Raw genomic sequence first — 14,671 nt, 5'->3', positions numbered from 1 at the left:
CGTTGTTTGCTGGGTTTTTTATACAATCTGTATCTTTTTATGTTTACTCTCATTTAACATACAGTATCAATAAAGCAGGAGGTCCGGACAGTCCGTGAAGTAAAAACAGAAATTTATTCAAAATAGTATTAAAAATACAGGAACAAGCAGGTAAAGACAGAGTAGGTGTATCACCTAAACAGGCTTACGCGTTTTGGCGTTTGCCGTAGTCAAACGCCAAAACGCGTAAGCCTGTTTAGGTGATACACCTACTCTGTCTTTACCTGCTTGTTCCTGTATTTTTAATACTATTTTGAATAAATTTCTGTTTTTACTTCACAGACTGTCCGGACCTCCTGCTTTATTGTTACTATCACCAGCTAGGACGGACCATTGCTGTGTTGTGCTGATTTTTTGGCGTCCTGACAAGTTAGTTACTTGCATTACTTTGTGGGATTGTAGATTGCCATCCAATCCTGCTGTGGGCTGTGACACACCTCCATCCTACCTACTCGCATTGGATACTGGTATGTCGACCAGTCATCACTGACGTCACCTCTCTCCCCCCTTCCTTGTAACAAGAGGGTAAACGTGCAGCTTGATCTAGTGGTGTACGAACCTGCTAAGCGGCCACGCTGTGGAAGCGTTGGAGCGGTCACACGTGACTCGAGTTGTGACTGTCCCTTAAGCCGGCGGTTCCACCTGAAGCAGCCGCACCGAACATGGATTATGGGGCCAGCCTGGATTGGTCATGAGGTGAGAAATACATTTATATTGCCTTGAACTTTCGGTCATTATTAGTTGTACATACCGGAAAGATTGTTATTCACACTGGTCATTTGGATTGGATTGTGTATTATCAAGTAATCTAAAATACATTGACGCCTATCATTGACTTTCAATATTTTGATGATTGACCTACGTTGTTTATAAGATAGGTCTGACAGATACGCCCCCTATCTCCCTTTTTTTTATTAACATACAGTATTTCATTTATTTTCTTAATAAAGGAGCACTGTTTCATAGCAAGGGTTGGCAAATCTGTTAAAATGCAGAAGTCAGACAGTGGTATTTGTATATAGATATATGGAGAAAAACCCAAAAGGTTAGGAGCCAGTGGCTCCCTAGCTCCTGGCTTTGTCAAGCTCTCCTTTAAAGGGCCATTATAGTAAAAAACTAACATGCTCTAATTAATTAGAGCATGTAATTTTAAGACTAGCAACCATGAACACCTATATATTTAACCCCCACAAAGGGGTTAAACACAAAGTATAGTTTAAAGGGCTATGATACCCCAATGCTGAAACACTTGAAAGTGATTCAGCATAGATGTAAAAAGCTGACTAGAAAATTTCACCTGAACATCTCTATGTAAAAAAGAAAGATATTTTACCTCAAAATGTCCTAAGTGTTCACACCCCATTGCAAAGGACTTTAAGCAGCAAATCAATATGTCTGTCCCGGGACAGGCAAGGGAGTGAGCCTCATGCACACTCATGTTATTTCCCTATTCAGTTTAAGGTAGTTTACTATGAAATCTCATAAGAGTTAAGTCAAATCTCACGAGATCCCAGTAAAAGAGTTCATGAATTCAGCACTGTTGATGCTGATTGGCTGCAGTTCATTTCTTCATTTTCTATTTTTTTTTACCAGCAGCTGAAGAATAACTTTTTACACAGAACTTACTCTGGTGAGCTGAAGACGATATTTTCCTGTCAGTTTTTTACAGTTATACTGCATCATTTTTAAAGTGATGGTAAACTCTCCCCTTTTTAAAATCAGATCTGGAATGTAAGCGCTATTTTAGATGAAGTTTAATTCATTAGCTGTAATGAAGATGCAGTATTACATGCTTTTTAATATAGATATGAAATTCAAATACTGCATGCTCCTCCGCCCACTTCAAAAGTAAAATTTTCTGTGAGCTAACAGATTGAATTGTTGTCCAATCAGCGCTCTCCCCATATGGCACTTTTGTTGTAGCTAGAGCATTGATTGGAGAGTAATTCAATCATTTAGCTGACAGGAAAATTGACTTTTGAAGTGGGTGGTGTAACGTGGGGTATTTGAATTTCATATCTATATTAATAACTAAGTTATAGCGCATCTTCATTGCACATGATGAATAAAACTCCATCTAAAATAGCACTTACATTCCAGATCCGATTTTAAAAAGGGGAGAGTTTACCATCACTTTAAGTGATTTAGCATATGAGTACTATGTCCCTTTAAGACCCACAGAGCAGAAAGCGCAGATTACTCAATCAGCAGTACTACTTCGTACAACGCATATCATTTTTAGACTATAACTGTGCCCTTTAATGTCTTACAGCATGTCATCTCTTCCATTATTCACTGTGAAACTCTGAATGTTTAAGCACATAGTATCACTACGTAGCCAGAAGCATTGCTCCCAAGCTGAACACAGTCTGAGATTGGAGAGGATGTGCAAGCGCCACTGCCGATAGGTTTTCGTGCGGCTCTGGAACAGGGCTTTATTTATGTGTTTAGTCTTTTTGTGATGGGTACACATACACACAAAGTTCCAAGGTGAGCAGTACAAAAATGACATACTCCCAACAAATTTGAGGGTGTCATTTTTCCACTACAAATGTCCCTTTAAAAATGAGTTAGAGCCTTATCTGTTTTCAATAGGGAAGTCAAACCCCCAGTGAAACAAACATGAATACAAATACAGGATCTGATCAGCCTCCAATAAAAGAGGAAACATTGGTTTTATTTGCACTTAGCAGCAAGCTAATGTGACAAAATAACAGAGGGATATCATCATATAATTTGTTCATATTATTCAACTGCACATTAAAAAAACCTTGTAAACTGATGACAAGCAAATCATATAGCCATATTATGTGACATAATTAATGTTATTTAAACAAGTTAAATTTTTTCATGCAGCTATTTATGTTACTTGTATGATCATTAAGACACTGTGCCAATTTTATTCTACAACAAAAATAAAGGTAGATGCTTGAGACAACATAGTAACTTAAGACCTAACAAATCCCGGGAGCCAAACATCCTCCACTGACTTAAAGGGACAGTAAACACCTTGTACATAGAATACATTTCTGCTGTGTTGCTATAGAATAACACATCAGCCAAAACAAATTAACATTTTTTTTTAATAGCCAAACCACAACCACCATTTGCCTTATTTGGAGGAGCCCATTAGGGCTTTAGCCTACAGACAACAAGGATAGCCCCAGTCAAAAGGTGGTGTACAGTTTTTTTTATCTGATAAAGCCAATTAGGGACTGATGTGCAGCATAGTTAGCCTTGAGAAGTTAGGGTGCATTTCAAGTTCTGAGAGTTAGAAATTGCTCAATTTTCAAAGCTACATTACATAATTACATGTCATTATGCATAACTAAACATTTAATCTCAAGGTGTTCACTGTCCCTTTAAAATGTGTAGCTATCTGCTCAATATTCTAAACAATCTTAACCCCTTCCCGCCGCTAGGACGCTCCATGCTGCCCTAACCACACTGGGATTTAGCGCCGTTATGACAGCATAACACGTCCTAGCCGCTACGACTTCCTAACTGGGATCGCGGACTAGAGGGCATGCCTAGCGTCATAGGCACGCCCCCCAGACCCCATCATTTTTTACTGTGCTAGCCGTTTGGCAGTTCTGAAGTCAACGGCGCTTCCTGAATGAGATCGCAGCCTGGAGGGGGTGCCCAGGGTCATACGCACGCCCCCATCCCCCCCCCAGGCCGGATCCAATCATTGAAATCTCGTGAACACAAGCACGATAGTGAGATTTTAAATTTGTTTACATTGTAACATTTTTCCGATGTAGACAAAGCAGGCCAGGCCTGAAAGGGTTAATAGTAACAATAGCCCTTTAAACATTTAAATATTGTTACAAACACTGCTGCCATATAGTGCTCACTATGCATTACCTATAGGTATAACTCAATGAAGGATGCCAAAAGAACAACAAATTGGAGTTTGTGTGCTCAGTCTGACTCATGAAAGTTTAATTTTGAGTTCCATGCCCCTTTATATTTTTGCAATATACTTCCATTAGAATAAAAACTTAAAGGGATAGTAAACCCACATTTTTTCTTTCATGATTCAGATAGAGCATTCAATTGTAAGCAATTTTCTAATTTAATCCTATTATCAATTGTAAGTCATTCTCTTGGTATCTTTATTTTAAAAAGTAGGAATGTAAGCTAAGGAGCGGGCCCATTTTAGGTTCAGCACCCTGGCTAGCGCTTGATTATTGGTGGCTACATTTAGCCACCAATAAGCAAGTGCAACTGAGGTGCTGAACCAAAAATGGGACGGCTCTTAAACTTTACATTCCTGCTTTTCAAATAAAGATACCGAGAGAATGAATAAAAATGGAAATTATTATGAATAAAAATTGATTAATATTAGTTCAATGTCTCTGATATCAGAAGCCTTTTTTATTATTTTAAATGATTTGTAAAACACTGCCATAGTTTTATGAACAGATTAACAGTACATTAAAACTGATTAATTCTAGTAAAGAAGAAAAACAAATAGATAATCTATATACAACAGATTAAAAACAACAAAATTAATACAGGAGGAGGGTCCTGTTCCGAAAAGCTCACAGTACACAGATCCTTGTAATAGATACAATGGGGTAAACTTCCTATACATCCAAAGCTATGTAGACACAGATTAATGAGATAAAATAATTCAAATTAAAGTTGGTTAGTCTATCCCAGCATAATGGAAATACTGCATTTGTGTTCTTACTCATAGATGTTAAGTACTTTCCAGCTATAGTGTTTCATGTGACCCCACACAGAAAGCAAATCCTTGGTACAAGTGCAGTAGGTTGTACGGCACTGTGCTAATCTATTTCCTACTAAACCATGTATTTTTCTGCTGAGCAATGCAATGTTGAGAGCAATGTCTGCAGGCCCCTATAGCAGCCAAGAGATATCAAACAGCCAACAGTATATTTTTCAACTATTCATGGGAGTGAATACTGCACATAGTAAGCAAGCAAGCAAGCAAGCAAGTGTTCTTAAAGGGACAAGGACAGTTTCCAAGTGAAGGGGGTAAGTGGATGTATGTGTTTATAACCATGAACAAATAACCTGTAAACCAGATAATTCTCTAGAAGAACAAAAACATTTTTAAAATTTTTTATATATATATATATATATATATATATATATATATATATATATACACATATACACACACACTACAGTGTGTGACAAATTCCAAAGTTGTACTTCCAGCTAAACGCATAACAATTATATTCTTCTATATATATTTATAAAACACATGTATATTGTTCTTCAAGTGAAGGGATGGATCCTAAAGATTATTGTTGGCAAATACAAATGTCAACCAGATGATGACATATTGTGGTACTTGTATAAAATGATCTCACTTAATAGATCAGTCTATGCTTACATGTGCAATAATAACAGAAAAGACAGCACATAATTTACTACAAGTGGAATCACCAGCCCCTGCTTCCAGTACAGACAGGATTGTGATGAATTTATCATCTCAGGGCTCCAATCACTGTATCCTCAAGCACCAAATTTAATAAAAGCAGTTTTTCCCTTAGGTGTAGGCGTAGAAAGAAAAGGGGGTGCAGAGAGTGGGAACTGTCACACTCTTTACCATTAAAGCCTCGCCTGGAAGAGGACTGTAGACCATTGCAAAGCAGGCAGCTGCAGTATTTAGTGGTTAACAATATGATAATGATAAATGAAGTGTCATTGTAACAAATATAACAGATACTGACTGCCCATTAAAGCTGGTATTCACTATGACACATAAGGCTTAGTAATGGGGACATCATTGTCCTATAACTGCCTACAATCCCACAATGCTCACTGTCCTCTAGTAGCAGCAAATCGACAGCTGCAGCTTCTACACTGTCACCATTAACCGCTAGATTACAGACTTTAATGTATCGAGTACCTTCTTCCTCCCGGGCCTCCCTTTAGATGTATCTGCCGCACGGCCAACAGACAGCGGGAACCGCCCCGGAGCCTATGCCCTTTCACCTCCGGAAAAAGAAATACTGTAAGGAGGAGAACTACTGGCAGCTTCAGGTAAGATGGCGTTGTTTCCGCCCTTAGAGTGACGTCATGCATAGCCGCACCCTTTTGTTTTATTAAGGCTTAGGCAAAGCTTTATTAATACTGTCATTTGTTTAAAGCAGAATTTGTTTGTGACGGGCTATATAGAATTAGAAAAGTAGAATAGTCTTTTTTTTTTTTGTTTCTAAAAAGCACTGGCACGCTACAATTTATGGATGATATTTCAGTTGGTACTTTGATGTCGCATAAAATGGGTTCACAATTCCCTTGAGAATTTGGTTGATATTTCAGTTGATGCCTTCATGTGTAGAATGGATTGGCACATTCTCTTAGCAAGGTCTGAAAGCATAATGCAGGAGTCCACATAAGCATGTCTCTGTAGATTCACTAAGAACAGGAATTCAAATACTGTATCTCTCAAACGAAGGGGAGAAACGAGCTAAGTCTTGGATATTTCTAAAAAAAAATCTTAGAAAACCATCTCCCAATGATTATACAATTTTTAGGAGAGCACTGACTGATTTTGTAGGACATCTCTGAGACTGGTTAAAAAGACTTGTCAAAAAATACATTTTTCTCAAAACAATACCCCTGGGGGTACTTGAAGCTTTGGTAAGAGGTACTCAGTAACTTCCCCTTTCATTATTTGCTTGCCTTATTGCAGCTAAGGTAAACATTCAGTGTATCACAGAAATTCATTTTTCTCAATTCTAAACTCAAGCATCTCTTACAGAGCATATTCTAATTCCCTGTGGGCTGGTCAGCTGCTTATTAACTGTGACTGACTCACCTGTGTTCAGGTAGGTATCCTTGGTATATGGCTTGCTAGTGACATTTGAGAACTGGATGTGAGAAAATCGAATATAAAATGTGTCAAAGGGAAAATGCTTGGTAAAGCATGTAGTACTGTAAAAAAAAAAAAAGTCACAGATACACGTCCCAGGTATAGGACCACAGTGAAATAACACTAGAAAAATATGCCATAGAGAAATGTGCCAGGTAAAGTGTTCTATACCCAAGAATGACACATTGAAATAATGCTCTATCTGAATCACGAAAGAAAAAATTTGGGTTCAGTGTCCCTTTAACATCTTTGACCCAGCCTATTAAAGTTAAACTGTACCATTTTGTACTTAGTTTAAAACACTACTCCATTCATAATCTGCATTGTGATCTTCCTGTGCTTAAACGTCATCAGCTGGCGCCCTATACGGCTCAGACGGTTGCTACACTACAGCCCTATGATCGATGTGACTTGATGCATATACTACAACCTTGCGTAACAGAGACATGTTGTATTCACACATCCCGTTACAAGCAGCATTTATGAAGCTTTGATTCCCAAATAATAAGTTTAGTTTAAGTTTAGTTGATTACGTTAAGGCTAGTACTAGTGCTGTGGGAGGGCTCTTCTGTAGCCATATCCCGGCACAAATGCACCAACAAGAGACGTCCCTCTGACCCCAAGTGATCATGGTAATGTTTATCCATTGTCAGATAATCAAACAATTGTTAGGAGCACCGGGTAAAGTGAAGTTTTACACAAGTTTACTAACAATTGTTTGATTATCTGACTGTAAGGTAGCTGCAATTTGGAAGTTGCTGTGAGCTTTATTCTGAAAAGAGCTGTAAGGTTTGTTGGATCACAACTGCAGAATTAACCTTTCGGAAAGAATGAGAGAAAAAGATATATGGTATATATCTCCTGATTAGTTGGTTACAGGAGAGAGTGTATACATAGTTGATTATTTTAAGTGTCCTTTTTTTTTTTATATGAGAGAGTATATGCATGCAACTCAGTTAATAACGTTATTTAGCAGATGTATATTTGAGTTGTAGTAATAAGCATCCTTCATATACATTAACTGGACAGCAGTACTTGTGCAGGAATAACTTATAAGTGCTGTACCTTGAGCTGCAATGGAGTTTGAGACGGAGTACACAGCGGAGCGTTCGTGACGTCACAACTAGTGTGTGTGAGCCTCAGCCAATGATGTCCGTGGAATTGCTGACAGGCTAGGTAGAGGGGAGAGCTCACAATGCTCTCTAACAAGCTGATGTAGGAACCGGATCAATTAGCGTTGGTAAGTGGTTCTCTGGTAGTGTTTGTAAAAGAAAGTCCAGCAATATAACACACCAGGTCGGCTGTAGATAGTGATATTGTCCCAAACATTAAATGATCACTTGATAGGAAGTCTTGGATTGCTGATTGTTGTTTGTCCTCAAAATTACTACAGGGAGTGCAGAATTATTAGGCAAATGAGTATTTTGACCACATCATCCTCTTTATGCATGTTGTCTTACTCCATGCTGTATAGGCTCGAAAGCCTACTACCAATTAAGCATATTAGGTGATGTGCATCTCTGTAATGAGAAGGGGTGTGGTCTAATGACATCAACACCCTATATCAGGTGTGCATAATTATTAGGCAACTTTCTTTCCTTTGGCAAAATGGGTCAAAAGAAGGACTTGACAGGCTCAGAAAAGTCAAAAATAGTGAGATATCTTGCAGAGGGATGCAGCACTCTTAAAATTGCAAAGCTTCTGAAGCGTGATCATCGAACAATAAAGCGTTTCATTCAAAATAGTCAACAGGGTCGCAAGAAGCGTGTGGAAAAACCAAGGCGCAAAATAACTGCCCATGAACTGAGAAAAGTCAAGCGTGCAGCTGCCAAGATGCCACTTGCCACCAGTTTGGCCATATTTCAGAGCTGCAACATCACTGGAGTGCCCAAAAGCACAAGGTGTGCAATACTCAGAGACATGGCCAAGGTAAGAAAGGCTGAAAGACGACCACCACTGAACAAGACACACAAGCTGAAACGTCAAGACTGGGCCAAGAAATATCTCAAGACTGATTTTTCTAAGGTTTTATGGACTGATGAAATGAGAGTAAGTCTTGATGGGCCAGATGGATGGGCCCGTGGCTGGATTGGTAAAGGGCAGAGAGCTCCAGTCCGACTCAGACGCCAGCAAGGTGGAGGTGGAGTACTGGTTTGGGCTGGTATCATCAAAGATGAGCTTGTGGGGCCTTTTCGGGTTGAGGATGGAGTCAAGCTCAACTCCCAGTCCTACTGCCAGTTTCTGGAAGACACCTTCTTCAAGCAGTGGTACAGGAAGAAGTCTGCATCCTTCAAGAAAAACATGATTTTCATGCAGGACAATGCTCCATCACACGCGTCCAAGTACTCCACAGCGTGGCTGGCAAGAAAGGGTATAAAAGAAGAAAATCTAATGACACGGCCTCCTTGTTCACCTGATCTGAACCCCATTGAGAACCTGTGGTCCATCATCAAATGTGAGATTTACAAGGAGGGAAAACAGTACACCTCTCTGAACAGTGTCTGGGAGGCTGTGGTTGCTGCTGCACGCAATGTTGATGGTGAACAGATCAAAACACTGACAGAATCCATGGATGGCAGGCTTTTGAGTGTCCTTGCAAAGAAAGGTGGCTATATTGGTCACTGATTTGTTTTTGTTTTGTTTTTGAATGTCAGAAATGTATATTTGTGAATGTTGAGATGTTATCTTGGTTTCACTGGTAAAAATAAATAATTGAAATGGGCATATATTTGTTTTTTGTTAAGTTTCCTAATAATTATGCACAGTAATAGTCACCTGCACACACAGATATCCCCCTAAAATAGCTATAACTAAAAACAAACTAAAAACTACTTCCAAAACTATTCAGCTTTGATATTAATGAGTTTTTTGGGTTCATTGAGAACATAGTTGTTGTTCAATAATAAAATTAATCCTCAAAAATACAACTTGCCTAATAATTCTGCACTCCCTGTATGTAAGGCTTGAAAGCTCAGGTAGTAAACACTAATATCCAGCAGTAAACAATGGTAGTAGAAATGAATAACAGTTAATGAACTGTAGAGCCAAGCTTGAAGTTATGGAGGCTTCAGTTAGAGCATGTTTAGCTACTCAAACTTAGAACTATTGGCAATGAGCCATGAGCATGATGGGAATTTATAGACTTCCCTTAAAGGGACAGTTTACTCAAAATTTTTCTCCCCTTTAATTTGTTCCCAATGATCCACTTTACCTGCTGGAGTGTATTAAATTGTTTACAAGTAGCTCCTTTACCCTTATATTGGAATTTGAAATTGTTGATTTAGCATGTGGTATCCCCACCTATTCTGAAAGTTTGTGGCCGCGCGTACCAGCTATTGATAAGCTTTGTAAACACAGCCAGCAGAAGAAATGACACTCCCAGTGCGATATAGCAGAGATAAGGTAATAAAATGTTGATTTTCCATTGTTCTCTCAAAGTACTGGTGATTGTTTTAAGGACAGATATAAGATAAAGAAGCAGGTATATTTGCACAATGTGATACAGTAATGAGATCGGATTATACCTACAAGCTCAACCCATTTTATTAGGTTGTGGCTTCAAAACACAAAATCAGAGCTTTAATATACACAAATAAGCCTTAAAAAGCTAATTTTCATACATTTTTTACTCTGCAGTTGATAAAAAAGCAATTGTAAACACATTAAGCGAAAAACTATTTTACAGTATACTGTCCCTTTAAAGAGACAGGAACATTCAGATTAAACACATGACACTGACATAGTCTCAAAAATATTAGTGAGCACTAGTAAAGCTATTACCAACGAGCCCTATATTGGACCTCCAATACCTTTTTGATAAGTGGTGAGCGAGTGAGGTGGTGACGTCATGTGGATGTGATGTGGGGAATTGAGTATGACTACGGATTATGCTTGAAATGCTAGGTTTAAAGCGACATGTTAGCGGCTAGATGCCCGATACGATCTGGAAGTTGGCCTGCTCACCCCCCATTGATGGCAATTCTTGGATACATGGAAGCTTCTTAAAGGGGCATTCAACCATAGAATTGTTATTGTTTTAAAAGATAATCCCTTTATTACTCATTCCCCAGTTTTGCATAACCAACACAGTTATATTAATGTACTTTTTACCTTTGTGATTACCTTGTATCTAGGAACCTTCTTCCAGCCCCCTGATCACATGACTGTGACTGTTTATTATCTATTGTCTTAAATTTAGCATTGTATTGTGCTAGATCTTAAATAACTTTCTGTGCCTGAACACAGTGTTATCTATATAGCCCACGTGTACTTTCTGTCTCTTTGTGTTGAAAAGAGATTTAAAAAGAATGTGATAAGAGGCAGCCCTCAAAGGCTTAGAAATTAGCATATGAGTCTACCTATGTTTAGTTTAAACTAAGAATACCAAGAGAAAAAAGCAAATTTGATGATAAAAGTAAATTGGAAAGTCAATTAAAATTAAAAGTCCTATCTGAATAATGAAAGTTTAATTTATACTTGACTGTCCCTTTAACCCTATCGGATCAGACTTTTGTCATGCACCAAAGGTTACAGGGACTTTAAACACTTTTGGCTCGATGATTGAAAGCTCTCTGCGCTGGCGAGATTATTAAAGAATGCTCGCCAGTCCTTCTATTTCCCTTGTGGAATGATCTAAAGCCACTTTTTACCCTGAAAACAGGGTGTCTCGCTAAGGGACGTATACTGCATTTTCATATGAAAAATGCACAATTAAATTCGTATTTTAAACATCATACAAAACAAATATTTGAACCATTCACACAAAAATAAGCAGGGAAAATTTGTATTGTTAAGGTGCATCAAAAATCGTAACAAAATTCTTCACCAAAAATCGTATGTTAACAAAAAAGTAAAATTTGTATGTAATTTACACAGGAATAAATCAAATTAAATATGCATAGCGTAAATTGTAATTGTGGTACACTGGATGTGCAAAAATCACACAGAAATATGAACTTATAAATACAAAATGCAAAGCGTAATTGTTTTTTCGTAAAATGGGCTGAACATGGGCTTATATGAAAATGTCTCTCTAATCCCAGCGTAATTCTATAAAGATTTTCGCACTGCAGATCTCACAGTTTTTTCTCGCCAACTGAAAGGTGGCAAGCTTTTCTCAAAGCAATACGAACACTTATAACCCCAATAGAAAAACAAATGCATACTAAAATATAGGCGAATGTAAGATGCTATAAGCAGAAAGCAGCGGAATGTGAGTTATATTGGCTGCAGGATTTTAATTTTAAAGTGCTCCCCCTGCTCCCTGCTAACTTCGCACTAAGGAGCGAAGTTTCCCTAACCAGCGAGCTCCAATACTTTTAATAGGAACTATCTCGCCACTCGCAGGGACTGCCCTTTTTTTACGATCATTGCACCGGGGCAGCCCTGCAAGAGTCGTCAAGAAAAAGTAGGTTTGAGCTAGCGAAGATCATATCATCAAGCCCTTTGAGATGGTAATATAAAATGATAAATAAGATATATAACAAAACCTCTGCAATACATTTTCTTTATTTATTTTGTCTCTTTTTTTCCTGTAAATCTATTCTAAAATTGTAAGTTTTTCAGTTCCTGTTAGAAATGGAAGTGCAGAACACTGTTATATTCCACACAGCCATTGGCTGCACACTCTAGTGACCTATTTATAACTGCCCCTAATTGGCAGCAGCAGAGAAGGTAACCTAAGTTACAACATGGCAGCTCCCAATGTTTTATAGACACAAACTTTAAACTAATTTTGTCAATATTTAAATCATCTGTGTACAGGGAGAAATAGTTGAGAAACAAATATTGGGGATTTTTTTAAAAATGTATGCCATTTTAAGTAACATCCTACAAGGAAACAGTCATTTTAGTTTTAAAAAAGTTTAAAAAAAAATAAAACTGTTTGACAAGGAGATATATTTGAGAGAAGGATATTTTATGAAATTGGTTAAGGACCATTAAATACAGTAGAACTGTATATTCAACAAGTGCATAATAAAAAGACAATGTAGATTTGTTTCTGACAAATTTCAAAATGTACTTCAGTTTGCCAGCCCCTTGTATCATATGACATCAATCATCCAATCAGAGACTCATATACATATACACTGTGTTTTAGTGGGACATGCTTTATTATTACCAATGTAGATAACTATGGAGTTGATTTCAATTTTGTTGATTGTGCTTATCAGCTGTTTTTCAGCTCCTGGTACATGTTTTTTTAACACTGAATGCAAAAGATACCACAATTTCCATATAGGAAAAATATTTAATCAGTTATTAGATCAGATCTCTGGTAAATTTTCTGAGCGCTAATTGCTACTGCAAGCTTGCAATATCAATAACTAGCTACTTGTATTGGATGGTTAATTATCACACGCCTGCAAATGGGCAAATAATTAAGTGCTATACTTGTAATCTATCCCTAAATATTTGTTCAGCTACTTGACAGTTTTATCAATTCAGGGATAAACTTCACTTTGTTGTATGCTACCAATTCATATTCTGATATAACATTGTTTTGGATGCATGAAAACACAGATATGATATACTTCATTGGACAATACTGGTTTCTCACAGGTCTGAAATGAAAGAAACAATGTTGTTATTCTGACACAGTTAAACATTTTAGATTGATTATATAGCTTCTTATTAAATCCAGCAAATATGTATCTAATATATTACTGTTAGGCATTTATTTTTTTCAGATCCACAATTACACATTTATACCATACTGAGGTATACCTTAACTGAAAATTATACATAAGTTGTACTTAAAATTAATTTCAAAGTTATAGTATAGACATGTGTTCATAATGTGTATTTAGAATTTCCCAGAGGCTTTGTGACCTAACATTTGATTGCCAAGTAAGTGTTAATTACTATTTTTCTGAGCTTCAAAGGCTACATTTCAAAGAGTCATTGTAGACAATGTGTCTGTATATCTCCACATGGGGTCATTACCTGATAAATTTTATTACATAGCTGTTGATCTGAGCAAATGTGATTTAGCATATTGAGTTGGAAGGGGGTCTGATGTGTATTCAGCAAGGCATCTCATGTCGGAACTCAGATTTGCAATACACAGAATGTATTCAGCAATAAAATAAGCATGCTCAAATTTAATATTTGATAGATTGCATACTTATTTTATCTTATTTTATATATATATATATATATATATATATATATATTATCTACTCACATTCACAGATACCCTGACAATGAAAACTGCCGATTTATTTTGTCAAATTAATATATTATTATTTTTATTTTTTCACTGATTTCCCTGTCCCCCAGAGCAAAAGAACCCCTGATAACCAATCACAAACTAATATTCAGATATAACTCTTAACTCTGTTTGCACATGTGCAGACTGGGGTAGCATATACTCTTGTATTCCCTTAAGGTGGTTTAACACTGATTAAACTTGGTTACTATTGCAAATAATGATTTGTCTATCTGGATTGTTAACACAAAATGGATAATCCACCTTTTAAAAGCATGTGACACCATAAAAGCTTAGGGATGGAGGGAAAAGTAAACAAAAGCTCACATAAATTGGCTAAAAGTATTAACCCAAGCCTCCCTGGGAGAAAATGAAACAAACACATTTTTTAGATCTATTTTACAACAAAAGGCTGCAAAATAATTAATGTATTTTGCAATAATGTTTCACTTGCAATAATGAAATATTTTGTGCATTATTGAAATATCGAGTTTAATGGTCCTTTATCATTATTATGTCATAGCTGATTGTATTAGAAATCTCTTATAGATTTTACACATAGGATT

At 37.1% G+C, this 14,671-nt stretch overlaps 1 protein-coding gene across 7 annotated transcripts in view; it reads right to left on the bottom strand.

The window, feature by feature from the left end:
• Nucleotides 1-6,020, bottom strand: part of EPN1 (epsin 1) — a 315,777-nt gene extending 309,757 nt beyond the window's left edge. For all 7 annotated transcript variants that reach the window (XM_053690619.1, XM_053690620.1, XM_053690622.1 and 4 more), the window contains exon 1: nt 5,930-6,020. The gene's annotated coding sequence lies outside the window, so the exon portion shown is untranslated. The remainder of the gene's footprint in view (nt 1-5,929) is intronic.
• Between the last annotated feature and the right edge of the window lie 8,651 nt (nt 6,021-14,671).

This window comes from Bombina bombina, chromosome 8 (genome assembly GCF_027579735.1).
Source record: "Bombina bombina isolate aBomBom1 chromosome 8, aBomBom1.pri, whole genome shotgun sequence".
In the NCBI taxonomy this organism is placed as follows: Eukaryota; Metazoa; Chordata; class Amphibia; order Anura; family Bombinatoridae; genus Bombina; species Bombina bombina.
The sequence above is the reverse complement of the archived record's forward strand: the minus strand, read 5'-3'. Positions and strand labels throughout refer to the sequence as shown.